Below are 18,822 nucleotides of genomic sequence, written 5' to 3'. Positions count from 1 at the left end.
AACATTTAAGGACAGACAACAAGTAGCAGCACTGAGTTTTTACTTTGATGGAGTTTAGGCAGTAGAAGCCACAAGTAACTAGAACACTACACCAGGAAGGACAGAGAATATTTGGTATTTTCAAGAGTCCTCCCTGGCCCCCCACTATCTCTTTTGTGTGGCTGCTGATACAGCTTCTCCAAGGGACAGGACAATGAAATAGGTTTTGCTTTAATTTCACCTCTGCACCACAGAGGCTTCCTAGACACTGGCAGCAAGAAAACAACTTCTTTTGGGTGGGATATCCTCATCTTTCATGGCTTTCCTTCCACACCCATCAGGTGAATGAAATTTTTAAATTGTCCCCCATCTCACCCAGACACCAGCACATCTGCAGAATCGTGGCTTTTACCTTTGTAAATTACTGATTCTGGTGAGGGTCTCAGGTTGTTCAAAGCAATTCTGTTAATAAGGTAGCACTGGGCTGATGCATCTACACACACAGAACCCAAAGAATTTTTTGGGTGCAAGGGGGAACAATTCATCTGTTTCTTTGAATGCAAAATTACCTACACACTCTCAAATCTGTTTTAAATATTCAGGCCACCTTCCATATGGGCACATCCTAAATTTCACTTTCCTCTGAATCAACATAAATTCCCAAGAATCCATAATTCTGCCTGTAGCATTCCCTCACTGACCAGCTTAATATTTTACACTCCAAAAATCAAATAAGAAACTTCCTCCGATATCATTATCATTTTCCTCATATGACATCTCTCCTTCATCCCTTTTTGAAAGTCCTTTTATTTCCTTTTAAGAGTCATGAATGCAAACACAGAGAGAGAATGATTCAGCTCTCTGTGTTCATGCCAGTCGAATTCATCCCACTTTTAAAGTTTAATTCCACTTTTAAAGGAGTTTAATCCTACTTTTAAAGAAGTTACTTCTACTGGTCTCTATCTGCTTCAAGGTTATGTGACTTAAATCCTGAGATCAGAACCAGACACAGGAGCAGCTTACTCAGCAAAGCAAGTGGACTATTTGAATATAAATCAAATCTAACAGAGAGTGTGATTAGGTATCTAGTTTTTTATCACACAGCAGGAAAGAAGATTGAATAGTAAGCATTTTGCATCTGAAATACACTGATAGTTCAAAAGTCTTTGAGTTCTGATGGCTGGGCATGTTTGTGTATAATTTACCTTAGTTTGGCTGTTCCAGTATAAGCTGAAATTAAAGAAGTCAGCCTGTAAGAAACTAGGATCTTGTCATTTCCATCATCTTAAAGGAGAGATAAGAGCTCTTCAAGCTACTGGTGACACCTTGACAGCTCAGAGACAAGCAGGCACATCAGTGCACAGGGGTCTGCCTCAGCCAATGTTCAGGGTCACCCACACAGCATTGCCCCATCAGCAGACTTGCCCTGTTTGAATCTCGCTGGGAACAATTAGAAGATGGGTGCTGGGGTGAGCTCAGCTGTCAGTGGGAGAAGCAGACACAGCAGAGCTGACAGCCTTGGAGCCCTGCACAGGGACTGAGTTATGCTCTGGGTACCACATGGAAATACAGGTTCATGAACACAGGAGGGTTATTTCAACAGTAGCATTATGGGATGGTTGTCAGTGCTAACTACAACAGATCTTTTAAAAACATAAACTTTTTAGTGTTTAAACATTTTTAATCTTAAATAGTAACCTTCAAAGCTGATCAGACAGAGCCAAGGAGTTGTTTGATGCCTGAAACACCTGGAAGAAATCATTGCACCCCAATTTGGTCATCATATTCAAGATGTTTCTCCCCTTTTCTGACTCTGTTTAGTCATTAAACAAGCGAAATGCCCTTCAGAGATGCCATCACACCGTCACACCGTGCTGCTGACCTGCAGTGCCAGTGGATAAAACCTGGCCTCACAAATTCTAAGAAATCAATTTTGCACAGATGAATCCTGTCCCTGGTACCTTTGATATGCAGAATTTGTACATAGCAGAGGGGAAGTCTGGCAATGAATTCCTATTGCTTAAGATCTGATCTCGATGCACAAAGCGAAGTCTTGAGATTACAAAAACGCATTTGCTTCTGGGAAATATTCTACATGCACAAACGTGTTCAGAAGACAGCTTTTCCTAGCAAAGGATTGTGATCTCTATCTGTGGCCCTTTGTTCAGAAGCAGAAAAAGGGGGGAAGAGTGGAGAGATCTGGGCAAGAGGCTTCAAACTTACTGCTCCAAAGCTTTCATAACTTGCTCTCACTCCTGCACAGGCAGGAGACCTACAGAAGCAATTCTCCAAATAAACCCTCAGAAATAATTTCTTCATCTAATTGTCTCTTATGATCCACATAACCCAAGAATAGCAGATGACAGAGCATTACTGTCCACCTGTTTTAGTGTATAAGCAAAGTGGAACAAAAGACAGTTCAAGTGAAGATTTCCAAATACAGATACATGCCACAGTTCTACCAGATGATTTCTAAAGGTTGATTTAATCGAGGCTGACAACCTTGTAAGGACCCAGTCAACCTTTCTTAAGTGATACAAAATAAATGGGGGCAAAACTCTCATATTAATCTGAAACTGAACTCATAGGCTTTATGAAAGCTGACATCTGCATACGAGAAAATTACACATGGGTGATCAAAGTTTCTCTGACATGATCTATTTCCATATTTATAGGTTTGATGATTTTATGTTTGCCAGCAGACACACATTCCTCATACATACTGGACACATTCCTCAAGGCTCATCCTGGAAACATGCTCTGCAGACTCCAGGCCTGAATCTCCAGCTGTTGCATGGATTGGGAAGCAGGGTTTGGTGAGGGAAGCACTCACATTTGCTTCATGACCGTGTCCATCAAAGTGTCCATGCAGATCAGAGCCACTCTAATGGTTGCACAAGGCCTCAAGGTGCAAGTGCACCATCCCCCAGCAGTTTTCCTCCTCCAAGGTAATAGCAACACGCTCTGACTGTTGCCTGCAGAGGTTTATATTCACCGAACGCTGGCCAACTACTTTGAATTGATGTGAGCCTCCCAGTGCCAGTGAAGATACTTAAGCAACCAAACCCTTGCAGCCAGGAATTACAGCTGATTTCCTTACCCTGGAGACAATTAACTCCCATTAGCTGAGCAGGATCTCAAGCAAGTTGAAAGGGAAGGTAGGAAAGGTTGTCCTGTGAAGATGGGGTGTATCTGTCTCCTAGGGCATGATGTCCCACCAGCAAGACACAGAGCTCATCCCAAGTTCCCCAAGTGCCAGAAAGACACAGAAAGGAAAACACCTCTATCTATCCAGGTCCTCCTGAGCAGACACCAAAAGTCCCTCCCAGCATCTTGATCCTATATTCTGAACAGCCTCAGGAAACACGCACAGTATCTAAGAAATCTCTCCGTATCCGGCCATCCACAGGCACAAGAGAGAAGCATCCTGATGAAACACACTGAAACTGGTCTTTCCCAAGTGTGCACAAGCTCAGATGTTTTGACAAATATGTGCTGCAACTGGCAAAGCTGTTTCATCTGCCTTCAGTATCACTGGATCCAGAATTACTTCCATATTATTTTCTTAGACCAAGACCTTAAGGGAGAAATAGAAGGGAAGAAGCGAGGGGAGCGCAACAATCTCTTCTGTTAAATCCACCTCGTGTGCGAGCACATAAAACAAGAGGAGTTTGCTGCCTCATGCTGTGAGTGCATGTCTCAGCTTTTGGCAGTGGAACAAAACCCTGGGAGCAGTCTGGAGGCACTCATATGTTTTGCTGCTTGCTTTGGCTACTGTCGGAGCAGCCTAAGCCCTGTGTGCTCTTTACAGAAATATGTTTGCACGGCATTTTTCTGAAAAGGGTCACAATGAAAATACCTGCCATTTAGACTCCTCCACCCTCTCCTTTAAAAAAAAAAAAGCTATTAAAAAAGCTGATTTTCATGTTTTTCAAATAAAAATGGCAGCCTTGTCCATAAGAAAAATCAAACGACTGGTTAAAATGGTTTTTTTAGGCTACCCTCTGCATGCCTCATTTTTTATTCATCACAGCACATATTCTCTCCTCTGTGAGATCTCACTAGAATATTAAATATATTCAGACTTTGACTGCTGCCTAAGGAAGGTCTGAAAGCCTTTGGAGCTCTTCTAAGGCCATGCATTTGACATGGGAGGAGGGCAGCACACCTGAACCAGCAGGAAGGTGACAGTTCTTCTGAAAGAAGTTACAAGGCAGCAGCAGATGACTGTGGGGCATCAACCCATCACTCACTCTGCTTCTGAAGCTAATTTAGCAGCCTGTATTGACCTCTCTGCTGCCTTGGCTGGGTAGCCCCTGGTGTATTTTGAAGTTGTGCTTTGCCTTTTGCTGCCACACAGAACACATTTCATTCCAGCTCTCCAAAGTGCCTGGATTGGAAATGGGGCTGTGATCAGCTGTTTAATTACCCTCAGTACCCAACACTGCAACTCCACACTTTGTCTTGGCAATTCTGGCTAGGAATGGTCACCAGTTATCTGTGTTAGATTCCCTCTGGAATGAGTGCTGAGGACAGTGAGAGCACATGGGAGAGGGAGGACTTTAATCATGAGCCAAATTACAGCCTGGACCATAAGCCAGTTGTTCTGATGAGCTGTCCCAAGAAGGGCAGAAGGAAGGAAGCAAATCAAGAGTACACCACTTTGGAAATTTCCATCATCACTAAATCACTTTACACCTGAAGTAACAGGAATTAAATTATCCTGCTATTCCCCCAGTAGATCAGAAAGAGCTGTTAAAATATTCCCATGAGTCCAAACTCAGTTTCTCTCAGTCCCATTCATTGCTGCAACTCTTCAAGTTTGCTCCAGCTTCCACTGGCTCAAACTTTCTCCTAGTGCTGTAAGATGTGAAGTATGGCATAAAGGGCAAAGGAGCTGAATTTGATTGTTCTGCATCCTTGCTCATGCTCTGACTGAAATATGAGGCATTATCTATTTTTCCTTCACATCAGAGGAGCCTCAAACCACTAGCTCTGAAATGAACCCCTTTGAGGCTCTCTGATAATACACTGCAGCAAGTATTTCACAATCAAAATGAGTCTTGGTATTTCTGAAAGATGCCAGAATCATGCCAGCACATCTGCTTGGGCTGAATGACTGACTCATTTGGCCAAGTCCTGTTGCCTCTGTTTCCTTTTCCTAATAAAATAAGGATAAAAATTAAACCCTCAGTAGACTGAAGTTCTCATCCCAGTTCCAAATATCTTTTCCTCCATTTTTTAATGGCTTTCAAGAAAGGAGAATGCTTAGTTTTTTTCACTGCTGTCGTTCTCATCTGTTGTTCATCACAAAACAGATTGAGGGATTTTATTGATACTGATATATGTCTGATCTTAGCATGTCAAAAACCAAGGAAGAAAAGCATTTTGGAGTGTGAAAAATACAGGAAATACAAGGAGGGAATGGAATGGAATGGAATGGAATGGAATGGAATGGAATGGAATGGAAAAGGGAAAATACTACATGAAATACAGTTCATTAAGAAAAACGCTTAGAGAACTCATCCTAAGCTTGAGATAACAATATGTATTAAATAAAACAAAGTGGCCTCTGCAAGAGGAATACAATGAGGAACACTCTAGGATCTTTCCTAAGGAACCAGCTTTTTAAGAAAAGGACTGGAAGACATCACTCAATGAAACAGGCAGGAGAACATATTAAAGGCACTTATAACAGAGTTTTAATTTAACTAGATCATGGCCTTATGATGGGCACTGGCCCTTCATCTGCATGGTGCCTTGGTTTTAACTCACTCTGGAAAGCAGAGAGTAGGTCAGCAAGGGAAAATGGGTTGGGTAGGTTGTCTTTAAGGCATAGAGCAGAAAGAGTAATTGTCATCTGTAAAAAAAATCACAAGTGCAACAACTGCAAGGCTGTCTTTGTTTCCCCAAATCTGTTGAAGCTGTGGTGTGTTTTACACATTAACCTCTCCATCCCATGGGCAGCACAGGGCCAGATGATGCTGAGGTGATAGGTCACTGAGGCAATAAATCTATGCCTTATTAATGCCTGTGCTCCTAAAAATGCACCCCCAAATTCCTTCCAGATATTCAACCCCGTGATGGAAGTTTTATTTGTGGGTTAAACCATAGAGCGAACTGCAACCCTGCTGCCCTCTTAAATCATGCAGCCTCCTTGGAATGACTGCAATTCCCTCTGAGTTGCATTACCCAGAGTTTGTAAATGTCTGGAAGGCATAAACCACTAATGCATGTCATTTTTCTTTTCTCTCCCACCATTTCTCCAGCTTTCCCACACAGATTGCTGCTTTTTCCCAACCACTTCAAGAACTGGATGTATTTCTGTCTCAAACCCCGTGCACTATCTCTCCTGATCCAGGGAGTCAGATTACACTGAGATTCAAAACATACTTCCTCGCTGAACAAACTGAACATTCCTTTTTCCCCTGCAAGGGGCTGTCTGCTTGCAAACCAGGTGTGTCTTGGAGTGGGCACCCCCAGGGCTTCCTTCAGGGAGGGTTGGAAGGCCTTAAGAGAAGTTATTGATTGGCTATAGCCAAGAGCAAATACCTCGATGCACATTCAGTGCACAGCACTGGATCACTCACCCAGTTTCTTTGGATCCTATTCTTGGATGAAGTTTTCCCATGAAAAGCTGGCTCTGCCTCTCCCCACAGTCCTCTGCAGGCTTCCTTCTGCCCAGCACTGAAAGTTTCCTGCTGCAGAAAACACATGTTAAGCCACAACAAACCTGTTCAGCAGTTCTGTTCTTCTCCCCATCATTTCTGCCAGGTTCACTTTGCATAGTGTCTAGCACTGGTTCCCAAGGATATTTTTCACATACAAGGAGCTCCTCTCCCCTCTGAATCCTCTCAAGTTATTAGCATATTCAGCAGGCACTTATTTCTGTATTTTTCTTCAAAGTAAGGCACTCAAAAGCCTCAAACACCAAAGCCAAGGTGATCTGGGCCACTTCACCTTTAATTTTATGTCTCTCCAGCTCACCAAGATGGCATGCTCTGTATCAAAAATGTATTGCTTGGGTTTGAGCACTTGGATTAATTTTTATGCATAAGCTTTACCTGGATCTCTCTCAAAAGTAATTTTACAGTCATCCTGTGGAGGAGTTTAGCATAAGCTCAAGCCTTGCTTCTCATCCCTTCTTAAGGCAAACTCTGACACACCTGAGACCTGTGTGCATCCAAAGTCTTCTCTATTAATCACCAATTCTCTGATCCATGCAAGAGTTATTCACAACCACCACACTAAAGTCACTCTCACCTTTGAATAGCACAGCTAAGAATACCTGTGGTAAAAAGCAAAGGGAGAAAAAAAGTCCCTCTCTGCTCAGTTTTAGACTGATGGCAATAATAAAGTAACAATTTAGCTATCTCAGCTACTTATCCTTACAATTTAAAACTCCACATATATTCTGCTCTGGGCTTAACCTCCAGAAACCTTTATAAAAAGAAATGGACTTTTCTTGACTTCTTGTGGGGTTTACACCTCTGCAAGCTGATGACTGTTAAGCTGGCAGCATCTCCAAGAGTCAAAAACAGACTAATCACTTAACATATACAGACAGGCTAAATTCAGATAAGGATATGAATATCAACTTGCTTTTCAAAACTCACATTGACAAGTCATAACTTCTTCCATTTGCAAAACTAATTCAGAAATGTTATAACAACAGGGATGTTCAGACTGCTTCTGGTTGAGACAGAAATGTACAATTTTGGCAGTGGCTTCCAAAAAAGACAAAGATGATACTAAAGGCGGGTGAGGGAGGAAAGTAACTGCAACCCAAGATTTCTGGTACTGAAGTATTTTGATATAAATGGAGCTCTGTGAAGCTTGCAGCAGGTTGTTTTCAGTGCATTTCTTTGCTCCTGAACCTTTTTTCCCATCTTCCCAAGGTCAGTGATTTGTAACCACATGTTACAGTGTTGGCTTTGAACCTCAGAACCCCATCTTTAAGATTTTGGTTCTTGTTCACTCCAAAGGCAGGAACTACGCCCAACACTGCAGCTCCTGCCTGGGATCCCACATGTCTCTACTGCCAGATGACAAATACTTGTGTGCCAATAAGTTTCTGTGCCTGTTTTCATATTTGGGACTCCTGTAGTGGGTAAATAAACACTGAAGTGGCACAACTAGTTCTGCATGAAATCAGTGAATAGGCCTGATTTGCTGTATGCTAACAGATCCCTGCTGCATTCATTTCCTCCTCCTTCCTTCTGCTAACAGGATTCTTCTCTCCTTGGGCACTTTTTTAAAACTATTATCCTTACTTTTTAAACAAGTGAGGATACTTCTCAACCCTGTGTATTTCTTCAAACCTCTGATCATTGTAACTAATCACTTAATTGTGGGTTGGTTGGAGATACCAGGCATTCCAAATGAGCTTTTCCAGGTACCAGGCAATCCAACCCTGCCAGATTTCCCAACTGCACTCAGCTGGGTGGAGTGAACTCCAGTGGGTTTGGCAAGTCAGCTGCTCCCACCACCCACACCTGCACATCCCTATTGGTGCCTTATTGCCTGAACAACTCTTTCTTCTCCCCCTTGTCCCACCCACCACGGCAGCTGTGCCAGGAGGGGAATTTGTAGTTCAGCAGTTCAAAAGAGAGCTCATTCATCCTGCCCTGAAAACTGTGTCAGGGGCACAGCTGCTCTGTTCTGACTTGCCCGGAGTGAGCAAGATGCTCCAGCTCTGAGCTCCCATGTGAGCTCACATGTGGAAGTCCTCCTGCTGTCACACCAGGCAGTGCCTGGCATTCAAGGGCTTTAGCTGGCTCTTCAGCCTGCAAACAAAGAGAATTCTCTGCTGACATCTGAAGGAACTTTGTGCTGCCAGGCAGCTGGGAGCCAAGACATCAAAAAAAATCCACCCTCTCAGCTTTTTCCAAAGGAACACAATAATACCACACAGGCTCCATGGCTACATAAAGCTCCAGTAAATGTGGTATAAGAAACAAAATAAAAGCAAAGGCTTTTCAGCTTTAAAAGTACCTCAAACAATGTAAGGACTTATTTTTCCTGTTTTATTATTTTTATGACTGTTTTTATTCTCCTTACAAAACACTCAGCATTCAAGCAATATTAAAAGCACCTGAACATTAAACTTTCAAAAAGACACAGCCAACCCTCAAAACTTTGTTTTCTTCCCTTTTATCTACATCTATAAAAAAAAAAAAAAAACAGAATGAAAACACAAGTCAATATTCCTGGAAAACCAAAAAATAAAACAAAACAAAAAAAAAAGAACCCTTTCTGCCTCCAGACTCCCAGCTGCCTTTCCACACAGCTACAAAAATGCACTCCCTGAAGTCCTGCTGACATTGTTTGTTGATTATGGTGCACAGGGATTACCTGACCTGATAAAGCTGGGTTTCTTCCCCTCCTAGTGGGGCAGTGCTCATTTCTGGATGCAAACAGAATTTTTCAAAAGAAGCACAGCAAAGGTAGGAAAAAAATTTGAATGCTAAATTCCTTTGCAGAGCATGGAAAATAAAGAGGACATATAAGTGCAAAGTCATTCTTTCCTTCTGTTTCCTTGCAAATCATTTATATCTGTTGCAAACTCAGCATTTCAGCTGGCAAGCAGGCAAAAACCCACCCAAAAATGTGATGCCCTGGTCCCAAAGTCACTTGTGCCATTCTCCCCAGGAGGTTCAGGCATTAATCTAAGGTCAGACATGTCCTGTGTGAAACAAATACAGGAAAGTTTGAGTCTTGCCTACTTCCACCTTGCTAACCACAATTTGCAAATAAATATAATTAAGGGAAGAAGCTAATTCAACTTTATTGTTAAATGTGTTGGTGCTTGTTTAGTACTCAGTGCTGTGCTGATCCATTGCTGCTCCCTCCATCTTTACAAGCCCGTGGGATAAACAGAGACCCAGGGATGGTGACATATCGCTCTGAATCAAGCTTGTGTTTATTACGTCCTCATTTTACCTCCTGCCTTATCTGTAACTAATATCTGTAAAATGTTTTGAACTTTCTTTTTCTCTTATCTCAGCCACGGCACAGCCTCTAGATGTGATGAGTTGAAACAGCCTCCTAGTGGGATTTGGGCTGGCAAAAGGAAGGAATCTCTACCTGCTTATCATTTTTGTTTGGCAGGATTAAAAATGATGGTAGCCAAGCACTGCTTGCACTCTTTAACGTTAATGTGGGTTATTTTGGTCAGCAGGGTGAGTCCATTCGGTTGTGGTTCAGGTCAAGCTGTGATTTTCCAAAGTGACTGACCAAGTTTCCCTCAGCAGTTTGTTTCTGCAATGATAAGTACATGCCTGTGTAACCTGAGAAATTTCAGGGAGGTATGAGGAAGGGTTTATGAACCAAACCAATCTGAGGCAGTGCTGCTCTTGGCAGTGTCAAAATATGACCCATGTGGCTGCTTTGATTCCTTGGTATGTCCACAAATTCCCTTCTATGAGGACTATAAAATACAAACCAACATTTTAATTTGTGACAAACAGCTGCACAAAGTAATTTACTATGAAAAGATGCAAGGTAACTCAGCACCAGCCCTCTTCTGATTTTTTTTTTTTTATAAAATTTCTACTATCTGTGATTACAGGCATGAAATCCAGGTAATAAGTGGGTTACATTTTCTGCTAAGAAAATGATGTCTATAATTACAGGCACATGTTCAACTGAGATACTGTGGTATCCAGTGCTTCCACAAAGATGATAATTGTCAACCTTTGCACTGTAATTAAGTCTAAATGGGAATCCTAATCGTTTTCCAAATGAGCAAACAGTAAGCCTATCTTGATTGGCTCCGTTGTGGCAATGAATGAAACTGATTTACTCTATGAGTTAATTAAGTTTTATGAAATCCCATGCCCCCCTCTCCTCAAAACCCATGTTGTCAGCAAATATTTGAGCTAATTAGTTCTGTATTGTTTTAGTGCTGTGTGATAGTATTACCTGCATTATCCCTTAGGAGCCGTGGTTTTCTGCAACCTTGATTTCAAATTTTCTCCCTTGGAGCAACTGCTCTGCCTTTGATTCACCTGTTCCTTGGGTTCACAGCCTTCTTTTGCCTTTGAGGCTCATGATTTCAGCAGGGCTCACAAACGAAAGAGGATGCTGTGCACTTGGGTGCTCAGCTTTCCCAACAAATGCTCTTTATGCCTCTAACTGTGACCTAACAGGCTCAGTGTAAGTGATCACATCTCACAGGGTTTCTGTTCAAGGCTGTTCATGTGGGATACTTTTTCCTATCAAATGCCACTGCAGGCAGCCCAGAAGGACTCTGCTTAGCATGGACCACACGGGGAGGGAGTGTGGATTGCTGGAGGCAGTGTATCATCCCAGGTAAAATGTCATGCTACACGAGCCAGCCAGAACCAATGGAACCTGCCCTTGCCTTCTGTTCCCACATTAAACCCAAACATAATTGTGTTGGAAGTGTTCAAAACTTGTGTGGATGTGGCACCTGGGGATATGTCTTAGTGGTGCTGGGTTAACAGTTGGACTTGATGGTCTCAGAGGTGTTTTCCAACCACAAAGATGCTATCATTCCATATCATTAAATCAACTACAGCTAAAGAGGTCATTTGAAGTCTCAGGTTGATTTGCTCCATGCCTAGCAATTAGCATTTAACTGTCCAGAAAAGCCCTTCTACATCACATCCTCAGTCTCCCAAAGAAGCCACAGATAGATATGGGTTCAGGTAGAGGTTGGTAGGAGCTGCCACAGCTGGGGATGGAGAAGAAGGGAAATTTTGGATTACCTCATCAACCAATACAGCACAGGTATACTGAGGCAGTACGAATACACTGATTTACTAGCTGTGAAGACCAGGTTTTGTTTCCCAGTATCTCTGTTCCTCCCTTTGCTTTCTCACCCCAGTTTTCCTAGAAGAACATATTTATTCTTCCTTTCATGAAGGGCTTGAACAGCAAAACAAATGCAGAGTAAAATGTTTCCAATGCACTTGCTCAAATATAAAGATTTGTGCAATTTAGTGGAAAAAATCACAGAGCTGAAAAAATATATGTGCTTCCTGTGGCGAGAGCACCTGAAAGGCAATGAAATTCCATTACCTGAAACAAGCCCATAAACAGCATTACATAGCAGCCACTTGTCAGTGCTGGATGCTATTTGTGGGAAGCCACTAATTGCAGCTTTCATAAAACGGTTTGACTCCCTTCCAGGCTGATGCACAGAGCATTCCAAGTGGGTGATTTAGGAGCTGCAGAAAGCCAAATGCCCCAGCCACAGGGGAAAGCTGCCACTTTGGGCCTCCCTCAGGAGAGATCCCCAGCTGAGCAAGGTGTTGGCCACTTCCTGCCAACTGCCTTCCATGCTGTCAGCGTCTCCTCCTCCATCAGGGCCACCCTAAAAATCAGGGATATGTGGGAGCAAGGGTGGTAGCAACACCGTAAGGGACAGCCTGTGCGTCCAGCAGATTCCTGGGATTTAGTATTACAGGAGAACTAGGAGAAAGACTAAGAGTGCCATCTATTTGCCTAAACAGAGACAATTAATGTCTCTTAAGCTGTGATTCTCAAGAGTTTGTGGTCCTAGCACAGAGGCTACCGGACCTACAGAGACACCCTCCTTCTTGGAAAGACAGCTGAGGTCAGGTGGGGCATGGTGAGCATCCCAAGATGTTTGGGATGGTTAGGCAACACTCACGGCACAGATTACTTTCCCACAGCCATACGATGAGCCCAAAGCAGAAGCTGCTTTTCCAGTCTAAGGCTTTAGCAAAAGACCTTTCTTCCTAATTACCTTTCTTCTTGTGTAACCTGGGCTGCCTCAGAGACCAACTATGGGAAATGAAATTTAAGTGAAACGCATCATCTTCATTCTGAATCCAAAACACACAGGCCTCACCTCTGACCCCAGGATTGCTTCATACCTTGCCCCCTGAGTCTATAGGGATGACACAATAGGACATGCTTGATTGGCATGTGGGAAAACTGGCACGCAGCAGTGTGATTCATCCATCCTTTCAGAGCACACACAGAAGACAATCTGCTGATGTTTGGATAGTTTGCTGTTCTTATCTCAGTGGAACTTGTTCACACAAGCAAGGTTTGATTATCATGTTATCTTAAGCCTTGCCCTATACTTGTCCTAGTAGCTGAAAACAAGTTATTTTATCCAAAGGCTCCAAAATTCTCACCTTTTTTTTAAAATAAAAATAAACTGATCAATGAATTTAAAAAAAAAAAAAAAGAGAGCGAGAAAAAGAAATAAAAATAATAAAAAGGAAGAAAAAACCAGTATTTTCAGTGGCTCATGAGCTGGAAAAACAACATTTTTTAATGAGGGGAAAAAAAAGATTAAGGCCACTCAGCAGCTGAAAAAGCAAGCACTTATTAAACCAAAATATTTAATGTTCACAGCCGTTCAATGGTTGGAAAAGCATGTTCTAATGACCACGTTTAATAATGTTTAGAGCCACCCAGCACCTTGAAAAGCAACTTCTTGCCTAACTTTACAGAGCTGCTGATCCTAATAAATAACATGCATGTTGAACCCACGTGCAGTGAATCAGATTCCCTGGCTCTTCTGGAGAGAAAAGGGTTAAAAACCTGAAGCAGAAGATGCCCCTCTACTTTAGGGTACTTTAGGTAGAGAGAGGAGGTAAAGGAAACAAGTGCTGCAGAAAGAAGCTGGGATCTCTGCCATACTTCCAGTGGGGAATATCCAGCACCCAGAGGGTCACCACATTGTCTCCGTGTGAGAAACTGGAGAATACTGGTTTTCCACTGCCAGGTTTGCGGTACTGCAGACACCCCCTGCGTTTTCACAAACTGGGAGCACTGGGGATTGCAGCCAGGCAAAAGAGGCCAGGGACAGATTTTTATCTGTGTTTCCAAGCAACCTATAATATAAAATTCTTCTTCAGTTTGATAATCTAATGGCTTGTCCTGAGGCAGAGTCACAGGTCCATTCAAATTTCATCATATTGGCACAGAGGATATTTGCTGGGGAATGGTCCTGCTTTAGCTGTTTCTTACTCAGAAACAGCCTGTGCATATTGAAAATGGTCTTAATTTTGCTGCTCTTAAAACAAAAATTACTCAGTGTCTGGTGCTAGGAGAGCTGAGGTGTTGTGAACCCCTGAGCCTTTCAGCAGCGTGACTGCCTTGCATTTGAAACAGTGCTGCAATTTGTTGTCAAAATTCCACATTCCTCTAATTTTCATATGTGGAAAATAAACACTCGGAGTCATCTCGCCTTGTTGTCAGGGATGCAGGGAGTCATTCGAATCCCTCTGGGCATCTGGAACCTTTCCAGCAGCTCAGCATGGTACCTGCAGAGCAATTTGTCTTTGCAAAAATATTTTGCCATTTAAAGCCACTAAGTGTCAGGGAAAAGCAAGTCCTGAAATATATGTTGTGCTTAGCGCCGGTTCATGCTGAGGGTTTTAAATGCAACGCAGAAACCCCTCCCAGAGACACCAGGCTGCTGCTCAGAGCACCCTTTCCACCAGCAGAAAGAGGAGAAATCAATGTATGTTAATCAAGGTATCACATATGAGGGAGATCTACCAACAAATAGAAATAGGACCGGTCTGCTGGTGCCGTGCCAGGCATGTGGCCAAGGCTCTGTGCACACAAAGAACGGCAAAGGCTCCCAGGGCAGCACGGGGGTGACAGTCAGCTGCAGTGCTTCAGCTCATGCTTGCAGGAGTCTGTGGTGCCCACCCGACCTCACATCAACAAACAACCCCGAGCTCAGCCTGTAATTAAGATGATGACAGGAGTTGCTCTGAATATCTGACTTCAGCTGCCTCAAACTGATATTTCTTGGGCAGAACTGGAAGCTTCAGCTGTTTAATTTTGGGTGGCACTCATTTGCAGTGTCCCAGCTCGCAGCAGTGACCTCCAGCTGAAAGAAGGCCTCCATGAAGGACACACTAACCTGAATGCTTGCAGTGGCACAGCCTCACCTTCCAGCCCCAGTGACACAGGCTTTTATTCAGATGGAAAACACACAGGTTAATTTTCCCATGCTGAAGCGCTGGCTTTGTGTTCCCAGCTAAAAGGCACGTGCAGCTTTGCTGAAAAGCCGTATTTGTGATCACGCATCAAATAAAATGAATCCAGTCAGAAATGGGGGCACCTCCACGGCAGGATTTGGGGTTCCAGGGGTTGGAGAAGAGGGCCACAATAAATCAGCAAGTGTGCAGTGTGCAGTTGAGTGTAGGGTACAGCACAATGGATGGTCACAGCTGGGTATCACAGATCTGTCACAGAGCCAAGACATTTACCACAAGAGATCATTTACAAAACTTGTTTCTACATCATCCTGTCCTGCCTGGTCCACAGAAGCCCCTTACAGCCTCCCTCAGCCCAAGGGAAACTCTTCTCTCTATGAACAAAGAGTTTAACACACAACTAGCAGGGTCTTACTGATGCCAGGACACCACACAAAGGAGTTTTACTGCTCCACAGCCACAGACAACAGAAACCTCCAAAAATAAGATGCAAGTCCCTCTGTTCCTTCCAGAGCAGATCTGCAGGTGATCCCACCATGTTCACCATCTGACATGCCAAGGGTTGACATATGAGGAAAAAACAGGGTCCTCCTCTCTCCTCAGCATTCACAGATTGAGATTTGAACCATCTCTGGGTCTTGCACCCAGCTGGGCTGCCCTCTCCTTGGTGCCAGGCCCAAAATTTTGAGATTTTCCTGAAAATCCTGAGAGCTTTCAATGCTGGCATGACTCAATGTAGAACTTTTCAATTCTTTCAATCAAGAAACTGGCCTTTCCTCCCTGTTCTTCCCCCTATAAATTATTATTAATTGGAGCTGAAATGGAAGTTGGACTGATGCTAAAACACCAGGCAGAGAGGGCTGCAAAAGGTAAATGTGGGGGACATATTGATTGCTGTGGATCAGCCCAAAAGAAGGATCCTGGAGGAAAGAAAAACCCCAACACAAAGGACTGAAGGTAGCAGTTCAACAGGACACATCTGTTGCTGCTCCCAGCAACATTCGAGCATCCTGTAAGAAATTTGTGGCCACTTCTCATGGGACTTTTTCCCATTTTCTGCAAACATCCTGACAAAATCCTACAGCTTAGCGTCCCCAGCAGCTCCCACCACCTGCCCTCTCCAGCCTCCAGCCCCGGGCTTGTCCAGGCTCTCACAGATACTGTGCAGATGAGAACAGGCTACAGGAATCCTGGGGAGGAAGCACATGTCTGTCTGTACATCTAAATGAAAAATGCCCCGGATCCAGTTTCCTCCTGTTAAGATCGTATGAAACACTCGTGCTGTTCTTTCCTGAGGAGCTGTAGGGAACCACCTTAAGCCCTATGACAGTTTTGACAACAGCTGCAGCAAGATTAATGTTTTAACTACATTAGGATCCTTAGTGGTACTAAGTGGTTTTTCATATATTTGCTCTTCCACAGTGGTACTACAGGATATTTACCCACTGGGAATGCTCCACTTTAAACAATAAAAGGACATGAAGCTGTTTTCTCCCATACCAAATTTTCACTCACGATTCACAATTAATTTATTGGGATTCCTCATGATTTAAAGTAATACAAACAAAGCAAAAGAAAAATAAAGCTCTGGATCTGGGGAGTAAGGATGTTCAAGTTCAGCAAGGAATGCTCTGCTGTGAAAGGATGCCCCAGAACCCTCCAAATTTCTCCTACTCTAGGAAATTTTATAGGGTGAGAACAGATGAGTAAACTGTATGGAGCAAGTTGAAAATCTCATGTCAAGAGAAGCCAAACACAGTAAACTGAACTGGCACGGTTAAGGGAAATGGAAGGAAATGGAGGATAGATGGGGCTGTTGGTGTGAAAGCTGCACTTATGTTGAGCTCCAGTGATAATTAATAAGGGAAATGGGGGTCTGGCTGTGGTGAGAGATGAATGGAAAAAAGTAGGATCTATGTTGTCCCAAGGAACAAGAAAACAGCCTTAGAATATGCAAGTGTCATTACAGTGCAATAGGGGTTCACAAGAACATGAGGAGTTAAACCTTCCTTTTGGTTGACAGGACATTTTTTTCTTCTCTCTGAGAAATAACCTGGTTAGACTCCTTGGAACAGCTGTTTTCTACCATCCTTGTCATCTGTTTTTCAAATTACCCAGATATTAAGTGATTATTTCTTATGATTTCAGCTCGAGAGCATCTGGATTTCTTGAAAACTCCCATCACTTCAGGTTTCCCTTCCACCTCCTTTACATCCTGTCTTCCTCTCTTTGGTCTCAAAATTAATTTTTCCCCAACATGCTGATATTCTTGAACTCAGAGATCTCTCAGGGTCTCAGTTCAGAAGGTACAGGCAGGCACACAGAGGAAAGGGTGTTAATTATTCTCCATGAATTGTGACTCTTTCAAAATCTTGTCCTCCTAGTTATAGTTGCAAGGGAAAGGACTATCTGAGCCAATTGGAAAATTTCTGTTGTTGTAAGATCATTCCTCGGAAGTCTTTAAGGAATGTAAAACTATGCAAGTGCTCAGCCCTGTGTTGAAATGAGGAAATTGCTCTCCTTCCCCTTCCCTCTGCTGGATGTCCATCACAGTGGTCAAATCCATGGCTTTGCTAACAAACCCAAGGCATATTCCAAAGGTGAGTCAGTGTCTAAGATGCAGAGCACAGGCCTGAAGACCTCAGTGCTGGAACATTTACCAGTAAGTGTGTGACCTGAAATTTAACACCAAAGAGCAGGATGGGCAGCATCAGTGAGGCTGTAAAGGATTGAACGATTGTATACATTAAAGAAGTGAAACATGATCTCCCAGATCACAGCACGATGCACTTTACAGGTTTGTGACAGCACAGCATCTTGAGACTTTAAGTGCAGCAAATATATTTTGCTAGTTCTGTTCCAAGATATTGCATCTTCAGTTTGCCACCTGCTGCCCATGTTACTCCATGTGCACCCTAAACGAGGTATCCCTCACTACTATTGCACATTTTCTCTCTCCCCAAATCCCCAAACACCTCTGCCCCCACTGCACAAAGCTAAACTGACTCATCAGGGGTCAGTACCACGTTCTCCTCTGCAGCACAGCAATAAAAAAGGACTTGGGATTTCCCATTTGGTTTTCCTATACAGATTCCTCTGTGGAACATACCAGGGACTCAAAAAGAGCTTTATTTGTCTGCCTTCAGGTCATTCGTGGTGATTGCTTCCTCTCTGTAGAGGTTCCAGCTGTCAGCACTGTGCTGCTGGGATGTAGCAGCCTGGCACCCGGAGCAGCACACAGAGATGTTTGCAGTCCCTCTGGCTGTCACACCTCACCCTCATCATATCACCAAGGCCTAGCAGGACCTTATCTTGCAAGCTGGTCTTTCTCCCTGTGAGCAAACAGTGGTGGGTTTTGTGGCCTGGGCTGTCACCTGCCCCAGGAGGAGCAGAGGAGTCTGTGATCCCCCCCACACCACAGCCCCAGTGCTGGGTCCTGCTGCACACGTGGGAGAGAGCTGAGCTGCTGGGCTGCTGAAGAACCAGACACCTTTGAATCTGCCTGTCTGGGCATGACTGAGAGGGGAATGTGTGAGTGAGGTGCAGGGTCTGGGAGTGCTCTTGTCTCGCTCATGCTCGCACAAAGGTCTTCACTAGAATCAGAATCATTAGAGCTGGAAAAGACCTGTAAGATCATCTAGTCCAGCCATTAGCCCATCACTGCCAGGTCTACCACTAAAACACATCCCTAAATACCACATCTACACATTTTTTAAATGCTTCCAAAGATGGTGACTCCACCAGTTCCCTGTGAAGCCTGTTTCAATGCTTTACCACTCTTCCAGTGAAAAAATTTTTCGTAATATCCAATAGAAACCTCCACAGGCAGAACTTGAGATCATTTCCTCTTGTCCTGTCACTTGCTATCTGGGAGAAGAGACCGACC

At 43.5% G+C, this 18,822-nt stretch overlaps 1 long non-coding RNA gene across 3 annotated transcripts in view; it reads right to left on the bottom strand.

Annotated features, from left to right (window-relative positions):
- LOC121669899 overlaps positions 1-18,822 on the bottom strand; it is a 213,490-nt gene that overhangs the window by 31,926 nt on the left and 162,742 nt on the right. For 2 of the 3 annotated variants that reach the window (XR_006017928.1, XR_006017927.1), the window contains one exon: positions 6,570-6,680. This is a non-coding gene — a long non-coding RNA (uncharacterized LOC121669899). The remainder of the gene's footprint in view (positions 1-6,569; positions 6,681-18,822) is intronic. The other variant, XR_006017929.1, reaches the window with a different exon arrangement.

The sequence above is a fragment of the Corvus kubaryi genome, unplaced genomic scaffold, assembly GCF_017639235.1.
Source record: "Corvus kubaryi isolate FWS band 111438036 unplaced genomic scaffold, C.kubaryi_AGA036_p1.0 37394, whole genome shotgun sequence".
Lineage (NCBI taxonomy): Eukaryota > Metazoa > Chordata > Aves > Passeriformes > Corvidae > Corvus > Corvus kubaryi.
This window is presented reverse-complemented; position numbering and strand designations above follow the sequence as displayed.